This window comes from Rattus rattus, chromosome 10 (genome assembly GCF_011064425.1).
Source record: "Rattus rattus isolate New Zealand chromosome 10, Rrattus_CSIRO_v1, whole genome shotgun sequence".
Taxonomy (NCBI): domain Eukaryota; kingdom Metazoa; phylum Chordata; class Mammalia; order Rodentia; family Muridae; genus Rattus; species Rattus rattus.
In genome coordinates this window covers 66,685,326-66,708,270 of record NC_046163.1, presented here as the reverse complement: position 1 = coordinate 66,708,270, position 22,945 = coordinate 66,685,326, and the positions used below count along the sequence as shown (strand labels likewise).

General features: G+C 42.0%; 1 protein-coding gene across 1 annotated transcript in view; it reads right to left on the bottom strand.

Moving 5' to 3' along the window:
- The window catches only part of Ush2a (usherin), a 670,292-nt gene that overhangs the window by 351,030 nt on the left and 296,317 nt on the right, over window positions 1-22,945 (bottom strand). The gene's annotated exons all lie outside the window — the stretch shown is intronic.

Genomic DNA, 22,945 nt, shown 5'->3' with positions numbered 1-22,945 from the left:
ACGCATGAGGGGTGGCACACAGAAGTCAAAGTTCATGGACAGCAGGTGAAGGCAGTGAGTGAGCCAGGGAAATACGACCATTACAGCTAATGAGACGTGTTTGTCCGTTCAGATTAATGGGTTCTGGGGAATCAGAGATAAACACATCTATCCCTTTAACTGTCCATCTCTGCATCTCTGTGCTTCCTCTCTGAGATTTGGGGGTAAAATCGGTGGGTGGTTGACATCTCCAGTTTAATCCTTGGTACTCTTTATGCTTCATAGATGATGCACATCTTAAAAAATAGATTTAGGGGAGAAATGTGAAAATGGTAGTTAAAAAAAAATCACAGGATAATTGAATCTATTTTCTTTCTCTAATTTCCAAACCAACTTCATTCATTGCTGACAACGTCTGTCTTCTAAACAAATGAACAACAAAGCCAACCACGGCACAGAGTGGTGAGCAAAGCACAGAGTGCATACCCACGACAGTGAGGGAGGAGCTAAGAACCCAAGGCTGGCAATGACACACCCATTCAAACCACACCCCAAAATAATGCTGATACAAAATAATGCTGAGAGTACTACCCAGGCTATTGCAAAGTGAAAAGCAGCAGCTTCCCCTACATTACTAACTCACAGCTCTTTACTTAGTTACTTTTTATCTGAGATAGTTTGCTTGCATGTATGTCTGTATGTCTGACGTGTAAAGTGCTGGCAGAGACTAGAAGAGAGCATTGAATTCATGGGAAAAGGGGCTACAGAAGGCTGTGCTCTGCCATGTGGCTGCATAGCGATGAAAGCCCCCGTCCCCCAGAACTCTGAAAGATCAGCCAGTGCTCTTCACCACCAGTTAACTCATGGCTCTTAGAACTTAAACCCCGAGAGGAGTAACTGATCCACATTCAGATTATTAACGTGGATTCACCTGGAAGATGGCACAAACTGCATTTGAGCTTGAATCATCAGCTTTTAACTCACTTCCTGTCCATTTTCCTCTGGTGTAGTTTTTATCGGAAAGAATGCAGGTCCGTTTTGAAAGCAGGCAGGCAAAACCTGAATGCCCTTTTGGATGAGATCGTTGCACTGGGGAAAGACAGTTTAAAAACAAGAGAGAGGAGACAAGAGCTCCTCAAAGCCTCAGGAGCTTAGAGTGTGTGAGAATAAGACACAGGCAAAGAGCAAGTAAGGCATGTTGTCACAATGTCGTATCATGCCTGCAAGTCTGGAGTAACGACTGCATTCCACACGGGTATACACAGGTCGCGGCTGACGGATGGCAGCTTGAAAGCATCATCTAAATAAGCAGAAGCCAAGTGGTTCTTTCAGTGAAATATCTCTTATTAGCAAGTATTCAAAGAATTGGAAATGCTGCACTTCAAGAACAGAGTATTTGGGATGATATTGTGCAGGCTTTTTAACTAGATCCAAGACATATTGTCAATTTCATATAAAATAGAAATATATGGATTCAACTTAATCCATATAGATTCAGAAATAACTGTCTTACCATTCAGTTATCTACCCCTCCCTATAAATATTTGTGGGGCGATGATTATACTGTCTGTATATCTTACAGAGTACAGAAGATAGGACAACTTGTATGAGGTTTTCTCACATATCTCTTGAGTTACACATTGTTTTGGATTATGATCTATCATTTATCTATCTATCTATCTATCTATCTATCTATCTATCTATTATCTATCTCTCATCTATCTCTCATCTATCAATCTACTATCTTATCTATTTATCTCTCATCTATCAATCTACTATCTTATCTATTTATCTCTCATCTATCTACTATCTATCATCTATCATCTATCTATCATCTATATATGTATTATTTACCTATATCTCAATCTGCCTATCTGTCACCTATCTATATCTATTGATCTACCTATTTACCATGTATATATGTAGCATCTATCTCTATTAATCTATTTAACTGTCTGTCTGTCTATCTATCTATCATCCATTCATTTATCTAAAGTCTATCAGTCATCTGTCTATCATCTAACTATCATCTGTCTGTCTACCCATCTGTCCATCTATCTACCTATCTATCCATCTCTCTCTCTCTCTCTCTCTCTCTCCCTATCATCTATCAATCATCTATATATCATTATTTATATCTATCTACATATACATATATCTATGCACATGCACAAAAACTATGATTCTAAACCATTTTATTCAGAAAATTACAATAAAGGATTGCAAATTACCTGAGGAGAAATTTTCACAAAATTACAAATCACTGTGGACCTGTGTTCAGGCTACTAAGCATACTTATAAGAAGAGCTAATTTAGCATCTAAAGCGTCACTGATTAATAGCAAATTAAAGTGAGGATAGTAGCATCAAAATACATATAGAAATAAAATTCCAGGTATTAGGATTAATATTTAATATTAACCCCTAATATTTTCTCTGGGCTCTTCTTTTTAAAAACATCACATTATACAGCAAAGCATATATACAATGAGTAATGAGAGTATTTTTAGAATGGAAATCCAACTGTTTACTTATGCAATTATGCTAATCAGAGAAAGAGAGAAAGTAAATGAGCATATACTCATGTTTGTCTTAGAGGAAATGTCTTTTTGTCTCTAAATTACATTTGTCTCCGCTGTCACCGAAATCGTGATGATGACTTTGCTTAGGCCTCTCACAGTGGTCATCTTATAAGACATTTGCTTTCTGATTTACTTAATGCTTGGTTAACGTTAGCATTTATAACTAATTTTATTTATATGATACATTTTGAAAACAGTAAATTTGGAATAATGGCCAGAATAGGGAGGTCATTAGAACAAAATGGTATAAAAATATGAAAACTACACTTAATAGACTGCTTTTAAAAAGCAAATTTTGCACAGCTGTGGTGTAGGAGAGCAGTCTACTCAGGAGTGTGTTAGGTTTGGGTCACATTAAAGGTCTAAAGCATTATAGAAATGTTTTATTTAATAATGTATATATTAAAACCAACCCTAACATTACAGCTGAGATTCAGCAGGGGCCAAAGCTCTTGGAATTGTCTATATTTTAATAGGTTTTTATGACATCTAACAATTCAACTTAATAGAATTTATAATCTGCCTTGTCTTGGTTATTTTTCATAATGAAGCAACCTGAATGGCAGAGTGGCATTCTAATCTAGCCTAAAATCATTATTCTGGGGATCCGTGTTTAGCAGGGTAGTCTTCGGTGGCCATAGGCTTGCAGACAACTTTATAGTAGAAATAACACACAGGGAAGGTTCTAGAATGATTCCTCATTGCAGAACTCCCTGCGGGGCATTAAAGGCAAACTTCCCAGCAGTCCTGGGCTGCGTTCCTTCCTGCAAGCTCTTTCCCTTATTCTACATCTGAGGAGTGGGCAGAGTGGGAACTAGGGGCGGAGTCCTCAATGGCTAAGCAGGGGGCGGAGTCCTCAGTTGCTAAGCAGGGGGTGGAGTCCTCAGTTGCTAAGCAGGGGGTGGAGTCCTCAGTTGTTAAGCAGGGGGTGGAGTCCTCAGTTCTTAGACCGGATGTTTTAGTCTAGATGGGGTCATTCACCAGGGCTCATTCCACGTCCTACACCCAGACTAAGGAAACCTTTGACCTTTGAACCATGGCACAGTTAAGGCAATATAGCAAGACCCCGTTTCGCAAAAACAAACGGGAATGAGTATGTATAGCTCTTCTGTTTGAACGTTGCAGAATTTATCTCTATAACTACTTGATATTTTTAAATCCTAAAATCTGGAGCTCACATCCGAAGAGACACTTCAGCTGACACGCCATCCTTAAGCACGCACTGACGGCAGGAAGACAGCAATGCTGTGTTAATATTTTGACACTGCTGACTGTTATTAATAAGACGGTGACGGTTCCCATCACCCTTGTACGGGAAACATTTAGTCGAGGCTTGTGATTTCGAAGACAGAATATTATCAGAGTGCCAAAAGTCTATTCCTAGCTATGTCATTAACTGGATGGATGTATGCAGACAAATCAATGGTGGTCTCAGAATCGCTCTTTCGAGTGTATAAATAAAATGGTAATAAGTTGTTGGGTGGGGGCATGCACATGTCTGCACAAAATATGACTAGGCGAGAGGTCAACCTTGGGTGCCCTTACTTAGGTGCTTTTGTGACACGGTCTCTCATTTGTATAAGGCTCACTGACTAGGCTATGCTGACAGGCCAGTGAGCCCAGGGATCCTACTGGACACCCATCCCCAGGGCTGAGATGCAAACACCTGCCTCCAAACCAGGCTTTATCGTGTATGACTTGGGAACCCAACTCAGGTCCTAGTGCTTGTGTGCCAGGCATCTGAGTGGATGAACTATCTTTCATCATAGATGCATAGGATCTGTTACATGGGAAAACATTTTGAAAGTAGGACATATTAGAGAAATATCAATAAAATACTTATCCTGGCAAGTGAGAAAATATCTATAGGGGTTACTCTGGTAGAAAGTATTTAGTTCTTCTATTTTCTCATCTTTATTTTATTTTAATTTAATTTAGTTTAATTTTAGGTATGTGGGTATGTTTGCCAAGCCAGAAGAGGGCATCAGATTCCCCCAGAATGGGAGCTACAGATGATTAATACACTGCCATGTGTGCGCTGGGAATCAAACTCAGGTCCTTTGGAAGGGTAGCCAACGCTCTTAATCACTAAGACATCTCTCTAGCCCTAATAGAGTGTGTGTGTGTGTGTGTGTGTGTGTGTGTGTGTGTGTGTGTGTAATATATTTAACATGTTTAACCAAAAGTATCATTTAAGATTTAACACAAACAAAATGTAAGATCCAAATGATAAAAATAGAAAAATCATGTTACACAGCTTTTGGGGGAACAGTAAGCATTGCAATGTATGTTAAAAACATTTACAAACAGGAAAAGAATATATCAAGTTCATGTGCAAAAGCATCAAGGGGATTTAAAGAAACTCCAAATGTGTGTAGACAAAACGTTACCTAAAAGTATGTGAGATCACACTACGATTCACAACGACTTTTAGAGATAATTCAAATATTGGAATTGTCTCCTTAAGTATATCATGCAGTGTCATTTAGAGTACAGTAAAGAGACTAGAAGCATGGTTAGGAAAAGAATGTACTTGCTTGAAAATATGCCTATTGATTATATAATCTATACAATAGTCCTGCTCCGCATATAGGAATATGTAGCTATAAATTAACAAAAGCAAATCAGGAGATTTTTAAAGATGTAAAGCAAAATATAATTAATTAATTATATAAATATAATATATGATATAATAATATAATAATATATGATATAATAAATATAATTAATGATTGTCTCTGGGGGGGTGAAGATGTGGAAAAGTTATTTTTCTCATGTTTTTAAGTTTTCTTTTATATCATTTCTCTAGATGGTAATTCTCCCCATACCTATAGATCTGTTTTTCTCAGTCTGGGATACTTATAGTCACCAAGAGTCTGAATGTGAGACGGAAGATTCCAGAAATATCAATAGAAACATTTTTAAATAACTTTTATCATAGTCTTAACACGATAATTATATTATTTATTATTTTGTTCTTGTATGCTTTATGTAAGTTAAGCTTGATTATCAGTATTTCTGTATAGGGAAATAGTGTATGTAGTATTATCAGGTCTCCTGTATCCGTTGAGGGTTTGGGGACACTTTCTTTTTGAGAGGACAAGACTGTGTTCGGGGAACTATGTTTAAATTGTGCTTACTCTTAAATGGCCAACACACTAACCAACATGCAGCAGACAACATTTAAAAGCTACAAAAGTCCTTACATGCGAGTTAAACCTGTCTCTACTTTTCCAGTGGCTCTTTCCCGACCAGCAACTGGCCCACCAATAATTACTCTTCCACATCCCTTTAGAGTCCCTCAGAATGTAAACACCTTCATATACAACCAGAAGAGAGCCTGCAATTTCCTGCAAAGTGCTCTGCAGTGTAATTTGAAGATTTTACTCTATGTACAGAAATGAATGGCCTCCCTTCAGCACAAGGAAAACCTTACTTGAGAGGAAAAAGCTATGGGCTAAAAAGTTTTGAGAATTCAGAAGTAGAGGAAAATGAATCAATAAAATATCAAATTGATGATATCAGGCAACAGTTCAGGGAGGTTCTCTGGAAAAAGGACAGATAGGGCAGCCAAGTAAAGTGATTTCCTGGGACATGTTTGTCACCCAGACAGCTGGAAAATGTATAGATGGCTTGGTGAGGGCCAGCTTTACAAGTGGCAGAATTTGACACTTGGAAGTTTAACAAGTGAGCCAAATTTTTAAGCTGTAACATTTGATATTTGGTACTGGGCCCTCAGTCATTGTGAGTTTCCCCAAGGCGCATATATATATATATATATATATATATATATATATATATATATATATATATATTTTTTTTTTTTTTTTTTTTACTTTTTTTTTAAAGTAAGAAGAGTCTGCCCCTTTGGTATTAAAGTTGGGCACATGATTCCCAACAGACTAAAGAACTTTTCAGTGTTTTTCAACCTGGTCGAGTTGGAGTGGATTCCCAGCCATAAGGCCACAAAGTCAGAGCTTCTCACGACTGAATGCCCCACACTGTGGAGAAAGTCCACACACCACAGGAAAGAGTGAACACTCCTACCAAAAGCACTAAGTGATGAGGGCTGGATCTTTCTCCATTGCAACAAGGGCATCAAGACAGAAGACCAACAAAGAAGCAAAGAAGCTTTGTAAAGGCAAGAGTGGCCGCACAGCGCTGCTTTGGAGCATTCAACTCCTCCGTGGAAAGCAACCACAGGATGACAGACAAGGCTTCCTTGAGAGATGATCTCCCGGGTAGCTGACTGAAGTAAGTGGGCTGTCTTTCCAAGTTTATCAAGGCCCTGACCAAAAGAAAGAAACTGAATTTTCATTGGACATTAATTTTTTGCTTCTGTGATACAGAGATATTATTTTGAAGACAATTTGCAAAAATGTTGAGGGAATTTTAAAGATTAGAAAGCCAAAAGAGACATGCCAGGTCTCTTGGGATGATGAAAACTTTGACAAACAAAACCAAACCATTTGAATTCAACCTCTGTCTCTAACCTTTGAAATCCCACAATCCCACCATACAACTGTCCTTCCTTAAAAGCGCTGATACGTGGGTGCTGAGCAGTTTTGGATTTTGTTTTGTTTTGTATCATTTACAGCATTCGGGTTTTTACCTCCTTCTGCCTATTCCATTAAAGAAAGGGCACCCTAATAATCTAAAGCGTGGGCTCTGTTAATCGTGGCATTCTCCTATGGTCTGCTGGACTCCCCAAATCGGATAGAATAACAAAGGCTCTAAGCTTATCCAGATGTGGACTGACAAAGGCTCTAAGCTTATCCAGATGTGGTCTTATAATGATGTCACAAGGCTTTACTCCGTAGGCAAAGCCCCCAAAATATACAGTATCTACAACAAGGTTAATGGAAATCCCCGCCAAGGGTAAATACTTCAGCAGATTGTGTCATCAGAATATATTTAAACACTATTTAAAAGGATTTTAAACTAAGAGGATTTGATTTTACACTGCTGGATGAACATACATACATATAATACGATGGAGCTGTCAACAAATAACTGTAATGCCTTTCTCTCTTCTCCTCCTCCCACGGCCATCTGCATTGTGAGGTTCAATTAGCTTCTTGCATCTGAAGCTCAAACCTGCCTGTCCTTCTCCTCACTGCACACCTCCTCATTGTGTGTCTCCTCACTGCACGTCTCCTCACTGCAGGTCTCCTCACTGCAGATCTCCTCACTGCAGGTCTCCTCACTGTGTGTCTCTTCACTGCAGGTCTCCTCACTGCACGTCTCCTCACTGCAGTTCTCCTTACTGCAGGTCTCCTCACTGCAGGTCTCCTCACTGCACGTCTCCTCACTGCACGTCTCCTCACTGCACGTCTCCTCACTGCACGTCTCCTCACTGCACGTCTCCTCACTGCACGTCTCCTCACTGCACGTCTCCTCACTGCGTGTCTCCTCACTGCACGTCTCCTCATTGTGTGTCTCCTCACTGCACATCTCCTCACTGCACGTCTCCTCACTGCAGGTCTCCTCACTGCATGTCTCCTCACTGCACGTCTCCTCACTGCAGTTCTCCTTACTGCAGGTCTCCTCACTGCAGGTCTCCTTACTGCATGTCTCAATGCCTCCACTACTGGGCAGTAATCTCACGTTTTGATGTTTTTATCTCCTAAAACAATGGTGGTTTCACGCTTCTTTTTTTTAGATTTATTTTGTTTTAATTATGTGTGTCTGTATCTGTCTGTGTATGAGTATGGACAGGTACCTGCAGAGACCAAAAGAGGGTGTCGGATCCCCTGGAGCTGGAGTTACAGGCATTTATGAGCTGCCTGACATGGGTGCTGGGAACTAATCTGGGTCTTTTGGCAGAGCAAAATGTTCTTAACCATCCAGCCATCTCTTCAGCCCAAGTTCATGTTAGTTTATTTCCTGAAAATTTCTTCTCCATTGGCTCACAACAAAGTTTAAAACTTATTATTCTAGTACTTTCAATTGTTGGACTCCCTCTTTGCTTCTCACTGCTGCCCGAATATGGTATCCGCATATTATAAAGAGCCCGGTTTGATTCCCATGACGTGAGCATTACAGTGTTGTGTGTACTTTATTACCTGCCCTGGCCTGGAGCCATCCACCTCCTCAATGGGTAGCATCTTCCTTTATTCTTATGTTTCCAGAAGTTGTCCACAGACCACATGGCATTTATATCTGTTTCTGAGCCTTTCCACGGAAAGGCTTGGAAGATACGATCACAGGGGCATTAGATGGCTAAACCCCAATGCAGAAAGATGCTCAACTGATAGGTTCTGGATTGAGTGGAGCAGGCAGTTTAGATGTATGCCCAAAGGGGATTTCACATTGAGTATATGTATCACAGTAGTAATTTTACAGTTTTATAATCATAACTATGTGGCTGTGAATAATTCTCTACATTCACAAATGAGTGGCAAACCCCATGTTCAAACCATCACAAATTCACTATCATATTTAATTCCAAAACTAAGTCCTGAAGTAGTTTCCATCCTTATCTCCTTCCTGGAGACTGAAGCCTATCAGGGTGGCCTAGGACTGCCAAGCTAGCATGTCCTGCTGAACCCTGTGGTAGGAGGAATTCTGAGGGGACTCCAGTCAACACGTACCTTCATACAATCCGTCCCTTCAGTGTAGGTTGGAAATGATTGATTTGATGAATTTTCTGCAAACTGGTGTCTGATGGAGAAAAAGTGAGATTATTCTAGAGGGTGTCATCTAATTATGAGCCCTTTGGCTTAGAATGCATAGCTTCTTGTATTCCTAGGAACATATTGCAAGACAGTGCTGCTCCCTGAGGATTTTTGAGAACAAAGAAAGCTCTACACCATATGTGAGATATGTTTTTTCCTACACACACGCAGACACACACACACACACACACACACACACACACGCAGACACACACACACACACAGACACATACAAACACACACACACGCATGCACGCACGCACACCTAGAACATATAGGATTAGTAAGAGATTCGTAGTAGCTAAGAGTAACGCAGAGCAGTTGTAGCGATGTGCTATGGTAAGGAGACCATGGAGACTGAAGCCCTGCAGAGTAAGCTGGGTGGCTCCTGCAATATTTTTAGCTGTTGGTAAACGAATTTAACACAAAGGGGATTTAATACAATGAAAGTTCTCCACCGTGAAGACAGAGGAGACTCTGTGAAATGACCTGGTAGTGAAAACCCTGACCTGAAACCAAGCCCTCAGCTCTACCGCTACAGGAACATACATACATTCAGAAGCCTATATGGGTCTAGAAGATGAGGCTTTTCCAGAGGATCCCAAAACTCCAACTCCTTGATTTTGTGGGACCTGACTTAGGAACCCACCAGTCCTGTGGCTCTTTGACTTGTGGGCTCATTCATAGGTAATACTGAGAGCGAGTTACTGAATCTCCCCTACAGCTAGCATTGCAATGAGACTGACTTCTACCTGCTGGAACATGGTTGGCAGGAATCATCACTCCCTGGCTTGGTTCATAAAACTCTTTAACAATGATCTTTCCTTTCATTTTTCATATTTACGGTACTAAGGGTGGTAATTTTAGAGAAACCCTAGTAGTCAAATGTTAACTACAGTAGACACTGTATCTGCCTGCCCCCTTGAATGGCTGTAGAGGAAAGAGAATCTAATCATCAAATTTTGTGAATCTAATCATCAAATTTTGTGTGCACTCAGAGTTGTTAAGGGAACAAAAACACTAGTTCCTTGTGTTCTTGCAATTACAGATGTGGGTGTGTATACATGGACACACAGATGTTTACATTATCCAGGGCTAATTAATATATAGTTAGTTAATATACAGAATACAAAAGAATGAAGACTACTGGTGTCTCCTGAGATGAAACTCTGGAAGAAAAACAAAATGGTGTACATAGCCAATAAAATAAACTCAATTCTAGGGAGTTGGGCTAAAAGGATCACATGTGTTCATGGCTAGAAAAAAAAATCTGAGCTGACGATCAGCATGAATGGGGATTATAGGAAGACCTCATTTGGTGTTCAAAGACTGCAAAAGTAACCAATGTTTGTTGAAGAAGAAGAGAGAGACCAGACCAGAGCTTGGACAGGAACAGGGAAATTAGGAAGATGAAATATATAAACCCCAGGAGAGGGTTGTCCCAGAACACAAGGAGGATCTGGACACAAGGAGAGGATTGTCCCAGGACCCAAGGAGAATCTGGACACTAAGAGAGGGGCATCACAGGATTCAAAGAGGATCTGGAATTGCATGGCATTCATGTTTATTTGAATCAGGAAGAAAATAAATGTGAAAGACACAGGTTAGAATGGGGAAGTTTCAGATCTAACTCAGGTCTTCTGGGTTAAGTCTTTGTTTTGTAAAAGGACATGCTCAATTCCTAAGCCCCTATAAATGTGTGAATGTGGTCTTATATGGAAATGGAGTCTTTGAGGTTTAATATGACCTCAATTTAATCAAGTTAAGTCAAAACCAAGGGGTTAAGTCAGTCAACTTAATCAAGTTATAAAACATAATCAAGTTAAGTGGAGGTCATATGCGATTAGGGTTGAGCCATAAATCCAATATAGATTGCTGTGTTTATAGGAATGTAGAATGTCATGTAATAGCGGAAGCAGAGATCAGAGCAAAGGGGAGAAAACACAAGTTAGAGAACTAGAGAGAGATGAAGAGCAAGAACACGAGGCCTGCTGGAGATTGGGGGATGGCAGACAGCAGAATGCTGACTGCTGGTGGACTTATCCAAGTTACTCAGCACTGCCTCAGGCCTTGGGATCAGGCATGAGGAACACCTATGTACCTTTTATAGATTCCATTAGAGTGCACTGTAATGCCAATGGCACCAGAGAGCATTGTAATCATGATGAAAACACTGCAAATTTTATACCTGAAGGGAGCATAGGAGGGGAGGAAAGGAATGGTGGGAAATATGGAGAGACTTAGGTTCAAAGAAAACAAGGACTCCTGTATCTAAGGTTCAGAGAGCATCATGGGAACTGGGATTAAAAGACTATATGAGCCAGAGGATCGGCACGGCTGATCATGTCTTCTACATAGGATAGGGATGATGCAACCATGAAATCTCAGCAATGTCATCAGCTAAACAAATCCTGCACAATGACAATGCCTGCTCGCACACCAACAGCAGTGGGAAGGAAATCTCACCAAGTCCCATCACTAGATAAAGGGCTGTGATGGATGAGAAAAGATTCAGCCTTCTCCATGTTGAACTTGCTGGTTATCTGACCCCATATACATACTAGCAAACACATATGTAATACATGCTGGCGAAACTGAATGGAATCAGTGGGTTGTATCAAACATGCACATACATGTGCACAAACACCAAAGGGGAATCAGGAGGATGTGGCAAGAACTGGAGGGCTGCGAAAAAGATGTAGGAATGACACAAATGCAGTATCCATGTGTGAAATTCTCAAAAAAAAATTAATAAAATGAGAAAAACATATTTTAAATTTAAGTAAATTAGTTAAATGTAAAGATGGGCAATTCCTATAGGATGGGATTGTGAATCTTGGAAACAGGAGGTACTTCGAGGTGAAGAAAAAGTCTTAGATTCCAGACTGAGAAGAAGTAACCCAAAAGTTTCTCTTTGTGAACAAGGGCAGGAAGGGATCTAAAGGTTGAGATTCCCTGTCGATCATTCATGGAGAATTCAAAGGCTTCAGTGCTAGAGATCGTGAAGTTAAGGAGGAAAATGTAAGTTTTGGGTGTGCAGGGTTAGGATGTTATGAATGGTAAATTATGTGTGAGGAATAAAACTCTCCCATATACAAGAGACATGGGCCTTACAGAGTCAGTGAGTAGAATGTTCTAGAAGGAAAGATGCGTGGTGGGCATAAAGCAGAGGCTCTACAGACTATCTCCATGGTTTCTGAACTGCAGTATCTCTCAAGCTCCTACTGAACAGAGGCGATGTGAGAACAAGGGCTTTGACTTTTTTGTCTGCTCTGCAGTCTTTAGAGATTATGAAAGACACCCTGCAATTGCCAACTTAATGAACGGAAAGGATCTGCCCCCACTGTCAGTTTTAGCTGTCACTGAATGTGGACACGTTCAACTGATTTTACAAAGAGTTGCCTTATCTGGTTCTAGTAAGTAAATATTTGAGGAAAGTTTGAATATGGCTAATTGGACTATTGAATACACAGCCGGACACTTCTCTGAGATAGAACTTATGAGGAACTAAGAACCCTCTCATGCACAAGTTGAAGTCTGAGCCCCCGCAGCCTCCTGAGACGGCTGGAAATAAGGGCCTTCCATTGTAATTGGCTAAGATGAGGTCATTAGGGTAGATCTCAATACAGCAGGATGGCTATGCCAGGGGAAGTGAAAATTTAGAGGGGTGGGGCATGTTGTGAAGACAGAAGCACTTATCACGGTAACATCTGTACCAACCAATCAGCTCTAAATAAGGCCAGCAAATCAAAGAACACAGGAGAGAGACTTGGGCAGTCTCCCTACGGAGAGGCAGTGGCGACAGGTGCTGCAGTCACCTAGGTCTTAGAGAACACTCCACAGAACTATGACATAACCTTTCAGGACAGCCCAGCGAACTAACACAAGTAGTTAAAAAAAATTTTTTTTGCTACTTATTGGGTGATTAAATGAAAATTTCTAGGAAGCGACATGAACAGCCTACCTCATTAAAGCCATTTACCAGGTTTAGCATATTAATTACTTCTGAATTATGCATCACTACTTATTTACTTCAAAATATTAATTTACAGATCCCCGATGATTTTTTTTTCAATTTAATTCATTTGAACGCAATCCAATAAAAGTTTGGGAGATGTCAACTCTGTTCTAGATGGTAGATACTACAGATTATGGAAATCAGTAGTGATATAATGATTATACATGCCCTTAAATCCGTGTTTTCACAAAGATGCACCCTATTTAAGATTGGTTAACACAGTGGAATACATTCAAATGATAAATGCGTATAAGATGACCTGGGGAGTCTTGAATCAGAGGAAAATGTGGGAATGAATGGAAGTGATGTGTGTTTAACATTTCAGCAGCTATAGACATGGCTAGATGTACAGGGTATAACTCTGATACGGTCAGGAGCAAATGAGGGACGCTATGGGTAGGACTCCATATCAGAGGAAAGATTTGGGAGAAGCAGAGGGTAAACACAATTAGTCTACATGTGCCATCGGATTTCTAAAATGTCTCTTATACCAACTTTATCAAGCACATTAAAATGGAAAATGCCGAACAACAAAATATAATTTCTAGACTCCAAACAGCAGGGGATTTAAAACATGGAATGACTCACTCACGGTAAAGAAGAAACGGGTTGGGGAGACTGGATTTCTAGTAGAACAACCGACATACATGCCTGTGACCCAAGTTTGGATCCCCAGACCCACAGGTAGGAGGTAGGTGCCATGTTCCTATGAGCACAGAGCAATGTGGGTAGAAACCGAAGGCTACCTGAGGCTCATTGGCTAGCTAGCCTAGCCTAGACAGTAAGCCAAAGTTGGAGACAGACAGATAGCTAGGTAGGTAGATAGACAGACAGATGAAGTTCATAGATAGATAGATGATAGATAGATAGATAGATAGATAGATGATAGATAGATAGATAGATAGATAGATAGTAGGTAGATAGATTATTATATATCTATATGCAATATAGATATATAGATATTATAGATCCACTGTCTCAAGAACTTGAAAGCAGAGAGCAATTGAGGTGAGAGAGCTGATAGGAATTCTACAGGCACAACAACTTCACCACCATGCCCTGTGTGTGTGTGTGTGTGTGTGTGTGTGAGAGAGAGAGAGAGAGAGAGAGAGAAAGAGAGAGAGACAGAGACAGAGAGAGACAGAGAGAGACAGAGAGAGACAGAGAGAGAGAAGAGAGGAAGGGACAAAGCAAGTGTTAGAATCCTCTTACTAGGGGAATACTTCATGCTTTGGAGCGCATCTCCCCATATGTAAGTGCAAACATGACACACATTCACCCATATACACAAAAGCAACCATGTCTATACGTCACTAAAGGACACATATAGCATCCTGTATGTTAGACTGCTTGCTCACCGTATCCCTAGATCAGACTTTGGCTCCATCATTGCAAGCCCATGGCCACAATCATTGACCACTGGGAACAGTGGGTTTGGTTCCTCTGCAGCCATGCACAGGCTGGTGACTCACCGTGCTGGTTCTGAGTGTCTAGCTGAAACATGATGAGTTCCTAGATTAGATCTGCCTGGAGTCTGAGAAGTATCTAGTCTGTGGGTACCACAATAAAAAAAGAGCGCTGTGACTGATTTACTCCCCACCTGACATTCGAAATTGGCCAGGGAAATAGGCAAACGACACTTGGTTCTACTCATATTCAGCACACAACCCGTCTAAGCTGTGGCAGAGGAGACCTGACTACCATGTGAAGCTGGGTCTTCTCCAGGAGTGGTAGTGCTGTCGATTGATTTGGAAAACAGCTGTGCATATCACGATCAGCCAAGAATATTCATCAAGCTGTATCCTTAACACACACTCTTCTGGAAGGCACCCTAAGAGTTAAAACCACAAATTAAAGGCTCCATTTGTCAAGGTCTCAATAGGTCACCTTGTTCCACCACTTCTGAGAAGAATTGCACTGCTATTGCATTGACAGTAACTTCCTGTCACTCCCATGATGCCTCTAAAGTCCCTCCCTGCACAAGATCCTTTCATACCACTTAGGAGCTTGAAACTTCAGTCAACACCTCACGTGTGAATAAGGGAACAGATGTTAAAATATAAATATGCACAGTTTGTTTCCTCACACATCAATGCCTTGTACAGTGAAGTGCTCGCCTGGAAGAATGACCCTTGAGTTACGGCGTCTACAGCAAAGCTTGAGGGGTAGGTGAGCATTCTATACATGCTACCCCATTTCTTTTTTGATCCTGTGCCACTCAGTAAATGTGACTCTTTTGAAGAAAGCATGGACCCAAGGTGCTAAGATATCAAGTCACATCCTGAGAAAGCGCTGTGGGGCCTCCCCTCACAGAGTCAATTGCTTTAGAACTTGACTCATAAAGGTTCCAGAGACTTTCCATGGCTTCATTCTTCCATGTATTCTATTGCATAAAGTGAAGGTACCCTGCGACTTACAGAAGCCATCGTGATCTCATCTGATCATCCACACTTGCTCTGCCTTATTAATACTCAGACTCAGGGCTAAGCCTTTTAGCAGGGTTCCTCTCTGTAATATGTACAAAGAGTAGCACTGCACTGCTGTATTCAAACTGTAAAATCAGGGCAAGGGATTCGACTCAGACACTAGGGTGCTTCCACAGCATGCATGAGGCCCTGATTTGATCCCTTGCACTGTATGAAGAATTCATGGTCCCATAACAGTGTAGTGGGGGTAGAAGCAGGCATAGTAGGAGTTCAAGGCCCACCTAAAGGAATTACTAGAAAAGTTTTACTATATCTATATAAACCAATAGCATGGATTGATATAATGTTGTTCAAATTTGTAAAGTATTGATGAGGTCCATCTAACACTTGGCTAGGGGAACCTAACCTTTAAATTTCTTTATTGTGTCACAAAGAATACTGCTCCATCTCCAATAAATTTCTTGTCGTAAGACTGAAGTGTTCGGTACATTCAAGATGAACATTTCTAGTTTGTTTGCTTTTTTATATGTGGTACTGTTTGACCTTGACGAATAAGATCAAAGGAAAGTTGCAGTACTTTTAGTAGGTTGAGGATATAAATACTTAACTACCCGACGTTATCAGAATTTCCCGTCATCCCTTCCCCAACCCCCCTGATCTTTCCTCCACTTCTCCAACAGTTTCAAGGTCTTACCTCTCTTTTCTCTCTCTCCCTGGACCATTGGGGCCCTCAGAGTCTGAACCACCAACCAAAGAACATGCACGGGCTGGACCTAGGGCTCCATGTATGTATGTAGCAGATGTGCAGCTTGGTCTTCATGTGGGTCCTGAACAACCGGAGTGGGGGCCATCCTGAAATCTGTTGTCTGTCCATGGGATATGTCCTACTAGCTGAGCTGCCTTGTCTGGCCTCAGTGAGAGAAGAAGCACATAGCTTCACAGAGACTTGAAGGGCTAGCATTGGGGGGTGGGATACCCGAGAAGTACCAACCTGCTCAGAGGAGAAGGGTAGGGGAGAATGGGAGGGAGTTTTGTGGGAGGGGGTACCCGGGAGAGGGCAGTGAATGGGATGCAATCAAGTTTTAAAAAAAGATCTGAGCTCTCAGCATCCTGCTCCAGCCACCATGCCTGCTACTGCCTTGCTGTCCCAACAACCATGGACTCTTGGCCCTCCGGGACTGTAAGCCAGAAGGACTTCTTTCTTCCATGAGTTGTCTAAACCATGGTGTTTCATCAGAGCCAAGGTGACTCAAGACACGGGCCTGAGCAAGCACGTGTGTTCTTATAATTGATGCCAGTCATCCTTACTTATTAAAAGGAGTTGTCACTGCCATTTCTCCGTTGGCTGCCTAGAAACCATCAGCAACCATAGCTCAGGTTGTGTCAACCGAAACCAGCTTAGAAGACAACGAGCGGCTTCAGGCTTCATTCTTGATGCCTCAGGGTAGCGGGACCCTGGGGAACTTTCTGGCCAGTTTGTTGTGTATCCTTCTGAGTTCCAGCAACACAACTCACTGTTCCTGTCCTTCTAGGCCCCAAGGGCTTCTCTGAAACATTCTTTCAAACTTCTCAAAGACCGTCTGTTTCTGGTAGGGTGGCCCTTTATGGGGAGGATGATCTGCTTGGCTACTGCTTGGATCATCTCCATCCATTACCATGTTCTCTGGCCTTAACTCCGGAGCAGTCCTGGGGTTTTGAAGGCTCTCACAGAGGGTCCTATTTCCCTACCTGGTCACAGGTGTGTACACACACACACACACACACACACACACACACACACACACACACACACACACACACACACACACACACACACACACACACACACACACACACACACGCACATCTAAGTAGCTTCCTGTAGCCCTGCTGGTGTTATCAGTATAGGTTCTTCAATCTTTTGATAATGCTTTTAATCAGAAGTTTTAAAAGGACAATTGCCTTTAACTCAAAATTCTTTAGAAAATCTGTCACGGGACAGAAATAAGAGATTAATGGATATCTTGCAGGAAAGATAAATGGCACCACCAGAATACCACAAAACTGGGGGGAAATTAATTGAACCCTTACTTTTGATAAATATTTATTTTTTGCGGAAGAAAAATGCATACTAGTTTAAGCTGTCATTACACTAACCTACATCCTATTTTTCATATTATTAGTAATACATAATGTGGTAGTTTATATTCAAAAATAAAACCAGAATGTATATACCTCATGTATTTATCCAGAAATACACCAAGGTTACTATGGTTACGAAAAATCCATTACCTTTGAATATGGAATGAAAAAGTTTGACTTAAAGTGTGTGCTATTTATTATAGCCAACATCAACAGCCTTCGGGAGGTCCCCTAACTGGATTCATTTTTCAGTGTCAGAGCTGACCCAGTGTACTACAAGCTTATGGCCCATGCAAGGCAAAAACTTGAACCGTGCGCATTTTTAAATATAGTTTGTACTGACCCAAGAAGCAGCGGTGCCTCTGACTTTTAATGCTTCATATTTAAGGCGAAGAAGAAAAGAATTCAGAGCACCCAGAGGCTAAGTGGCTATTGGATGGGATGCCCTGCTTCAACCCCAATCTCCCTTGCCAGCTAGGCCCATTCCCTACGCATGCTAGGGGGTTGCCTGCTCAACTGCAGATGTTAAGAGAAGCCACGTACAAGTGGAGGAGTGGGGAGAGACTTGGACACTTTGACCAGTTAGGACGGGCCATTGCATCATGCTACAGAGGAAGCTTTTAATGGAGTAGAAAGCAAAGGAGTTTAAAGCACCCTTGACTGTGGCCAGGATGTGGAGAATCATTGTCCTTAGTGAAATTTCAAAAATTTTCTTGTCCTATAAATGTTTTTACTCATAAAGAGTAATTAAATATTTTTGAAGTAAAATACAATAATGATTAAAATAATAAATTATATTGATAAAAATAAACTAATATAATAATAATTGCCCAGAAACGCAGTTGATGGGACCAGAAGTTACACATGAACATAATTACCAAATATTTTTTGTTAGTAAAAATAAATATGATTTGAAAACAATATTCATCACTGATGAATTGTCTGGAAACCAGGGGACAGTGTAGAGGCAACCTGTTTGTAAAAGTGAAACACCGAAAGAAAGACATGAGAGTCGAGAGGGTGGGAGAGAAGCCGCCAGCTCATGCAGAAGGGGTGGGTATGAGGTCAGTGAACAGAAGTGTGAAATTGTCAGAAACGTTAACAGTATTAAACACATTTGCTCCCCCTTTAAAACATAGCACATTAACATCTACATATAATACTTATCACAACAAAAGACAAATGTCCCCATGATTATATGTGATCATGTAACTCTCTTAGACAAAATATTCTGCAATGGGGTGCAAGAGAGAAGGTGCAGTGGTCAAGAGGATTTGTTGCTCTTTCAAAGGACCTGGGTTCAGTTCCAAGCACCCACATGATAGTTTGCTGTAATTCCAGCTCCAGAGGCTCTAACTTCCTCTTCTGAGTACCTCACATGCCAGGCATGTACCTGGTACACATATATCCAGGCATGCAAAATAGTACGCATATAAGATGAAATTACTACATCAGGTTTTTTTTGAAAATGTATTCTGCAGTGTTTTGTCTTTTTTTTTTTTTTTTTTAATTAAGGATGTGATGTTATGCAGGGACCCAATGCAGAACAAATCTTCCCTCCAACGTGACTGCATTTGGGGCCAAGAATTTTATTAAATGAGGTCATAGACTTGCAGACCTAATTAAGTTACTGCTGACCCTACTGGGAGAAGAGACAGCAAGCAGGGAAGGGCCCAGTGAGAACACGTGAGAAGACTGTCTTCCTCAAGGCAAGCAGAAACATCTGAGGACAACCCTGCTAACACCTGGACCTTGAACTTAGCCTCTCCTCTGTGAGGAATGCTTTCGACCATGTAGGTCCCTGCCCACTCCCAGACAGTGATATTTACTGTGCAGCTTAGAAGGTAAATGCAGGTGTCCCGGGATTGCCATTAGGTTATTTCTCCTGTTCTATCTGGAAGTGAAAACAAACTGTATACAACATGAAAAGCATGGACCTCTCCCCCAACCCCTGGGACCATGCAGATCCACATTGGACTTGGTTTACTGGGCCTTATCTTTGCTTACTATCAAACTAGACAAATATGAAATATCCCTCCTCATCTCCACTGATTTTTTTTTCCCTTTTCTTTTTGCCGTTTTTGTTTGGAGTCAATTTTGTCAGCTATTGGCATAGTGACATCTATTTGCTCCTTGGTTCCCTTTGGATGGCATTTATTCTTTGACCCACTAGCAGTGTCTACTGTTGGTCATGAGGTGTGTTTCTTGAATGCAGCCAAGAGTATGCAAAACCATAAGATAAAACAGCTTCCTGTTAGCATTGTCAGGTGAAGAGCCTGAGGTTAGATAGGCCCAGATTCTAGGGGAACATTTTACTATGAGAATTAAACCCACTTCCAAGGACGAACGGTTATACCCAGAGCTCAGAGCATCTCTCGTTGCCCCTGAGAAGCTTCTCCTGCAGCAGATGGTGATTCGCACAGAGAACAAGAGACTGCATAACATTCGGTTCTAACAGGGACACACATACACCACCCGTCCTGCAGAGGCTCAGGGATCATCTCAGAAAAACAAAAAGAAAGAGTGTAACGGACAGAGGTGGAGGATGGCTACGAGGAAACTGCAGTCTGCACACAGCAGGGTGCTACACGTGTGAACTCACGGTGGTTTCGACAGCACGCACAAGGCCTCTGGGAGCCCAAGCCAGACAAGATCAGAGTGTGGAGACAGGGGCTCGACCCTCTACCCTACCCCGAGCCACATAGCTTTGGCAGCCGATAGCTTCTGGAGGAGGAAGATGCTTTTCTTCCAGAGTGTGGGCTCTGGTAAGTCGACCACATTCTGATGGGTGGAGGTCAAAACTGGTTTTGAGGGTTTATAAAGGAGACAGAGGGTGATCCCCAGATTTGGGTGGGTAAGGAAGAGGAGACGAATCGGGGAACAGGAAGGAGGAGGGACGGGAGCATGCTCAAGACGCATACGAAACTCTCAAAGAACTGCTGACAAATTTTAATAAAGATCAGAAGACTCAAATCCACCTTCCAACCTGCCCTTCATCGTTCTCTCCACAGTGAACAGCAGTAGCACCTCAGAATGCTTCCTGCTTCAGCTATTCAGTGGCGGCAACACAGAGGGCAGCTACCTGTGAGGAAGCTACAGAAATTTGATGAGCGATGATGCTGGAGATACCGTTCTTTAAACTGGACACACAGACTGACCCCACTGGGGAACTTGTTAGTAGAAAAGGAAGGCAGCTTTGAGCATACGAAGTGTGGTATCCAGAACACATATGGCGCCTGTTGTTCCGGTCCACTGTGGCACCATTTCTGAAGCCTTCCACTGAAGGTCCACTGGTCATTCCAGAATTCATAGAAGGCACTGCGTATGGTTTCGCAGGTGGTACTGGAAACTGCTATGGACTCTTTAGCCCTTCCCTCGCCACATGACTTTTCTTTCGGCTTTGCAAAATGTCACCTGATGGTAACTCTGTGTACCTGCGAAATGCTTGCAGCCTACAGTGTGTTGTGTGCCAATCTGGTCCATAGAGCTGAAGCAATCAGTGTGACCTGTTTGGGTTGTGTTGTGCGTGGGTCTTAGATGTATGGCTGCAGTTCTTCCTTCTTTTCCTGTCTGGATTTCCTGGCCCTGCATGTCTACTCTCCAGCAGTTCCACCTCGGTGCGTCCTCTTCCTTTCTCATTTGAAACAGGATCAGTTGTAGTCTACCTCGGTCTCAGGCTCAGCTGACGATGGCCTTGAAAACAATGACCTTTAACTTCTGGCCCTCCTGCTTCTGTCCCCTGCATGTTGGGAGGTCAGGTGTATCCGGGACTCCTGGTGGAGGTGGTGCTGAGGAGTGAACCAGAGCCTAAGCTCACTTTAGCAACCGAACTATTCCTTGCTGATGTCCTATCTCCCAGAGAGTCAGGCGACTCCTTGAATGCTCCCCTGCGACTGCTGAGTTGGTGTCCTGTCCGGAGTAGGTTTGGTTTATACAGCAAAGCAGACATGTTCAGAGCCTCTTGAATGCGCATCTTAGAATGAGAAATGTGATCATCCAAAACAGTGGAAAACACTACAAAAAAAATTGAAAAACGCACCCAGGGGGCTATACACATATTTGGCCTCTCAGGCATCACAAGAAGGGTTCTTCTGGAGGAAGACATGAACCTGTATGGACAGAATGGTTGGTTTCCTTTCATGAACAATATACTTTGAACCTGAGAAAGTACTCCGTCCATTACTCCATGTGTAGAGTTCTCTGGTGTGCTCTAAGAACCATCATTTATGGAATAGTTTCTCTCAGTTCCTTCTCCAGCACATCTGCCTGCCTGCACACTGCCATGCTTCCTGCCATGATGATGATGGACTGAACCTCTGAAACTGTGAGCCTGCCATGATCATGGAGTCTCTATACAGTAATAGAAACCCTAACTAGGGGAGGAAGAAAGGGTTGGTCTCAGCTCACGGATGGCGGTAGTGAAGTCATTTCTGCAGGGAGGGCACAGTAGCTGGGATGTTGGGCAGCTTGTGGCCATTAGGAAACAGCAGAAGGCAGTATCCATCTGGCTTTTTTTTTTTTTTTTTTTTACTGAGTTTGGGTGTGAGCCTAGGGAACACATTTCAGTGCTACATTTTGGCTAGCAGTTCCTTTCTCAGCTAAGTCTCTGTGCAAGAACTTCCCAGAGACACACGGTGCTGTGTCGCCGAGGTGATCCTCCATCCAGTCCAGCTGACAGGGAAGGTTAACCACCACCTTCCTGCTATGGATTCAGACCTGAAGACTCAGAGAAGGCATGACTTAAGTCCTCGAACACCAGCTAGCTAGACTGTTCTGGTCAGCACCCATGTCTGTCCCTCACTGGCTGTGCAGCCTTGATCCTGCTGTATCTCAGGTTCCTGACCAATAAAGTAGAGACCACGTCTACCTTGGGAAATAGAGATCACAAATGTCCATCTAATCCCGAATGAAATATAAAGGGCACAGTTCTTGTCCACTATATGTTCTCAGACTAAAGAGGAGAAAAATATATAGAAAGGAGAATACAACTGCCCAGCAATCCTTTATGCTGGGGTCTGAACGTGTCCCCGAAAGTCAGGAACACCAGGAGCACACCACTTACTTCTGCCATCGTAGTGCCCGGCTTTCATGGGAATGAGTGAACCCTTGAATGGTTAACTCTAACTTTGACTGGAACTTGCTA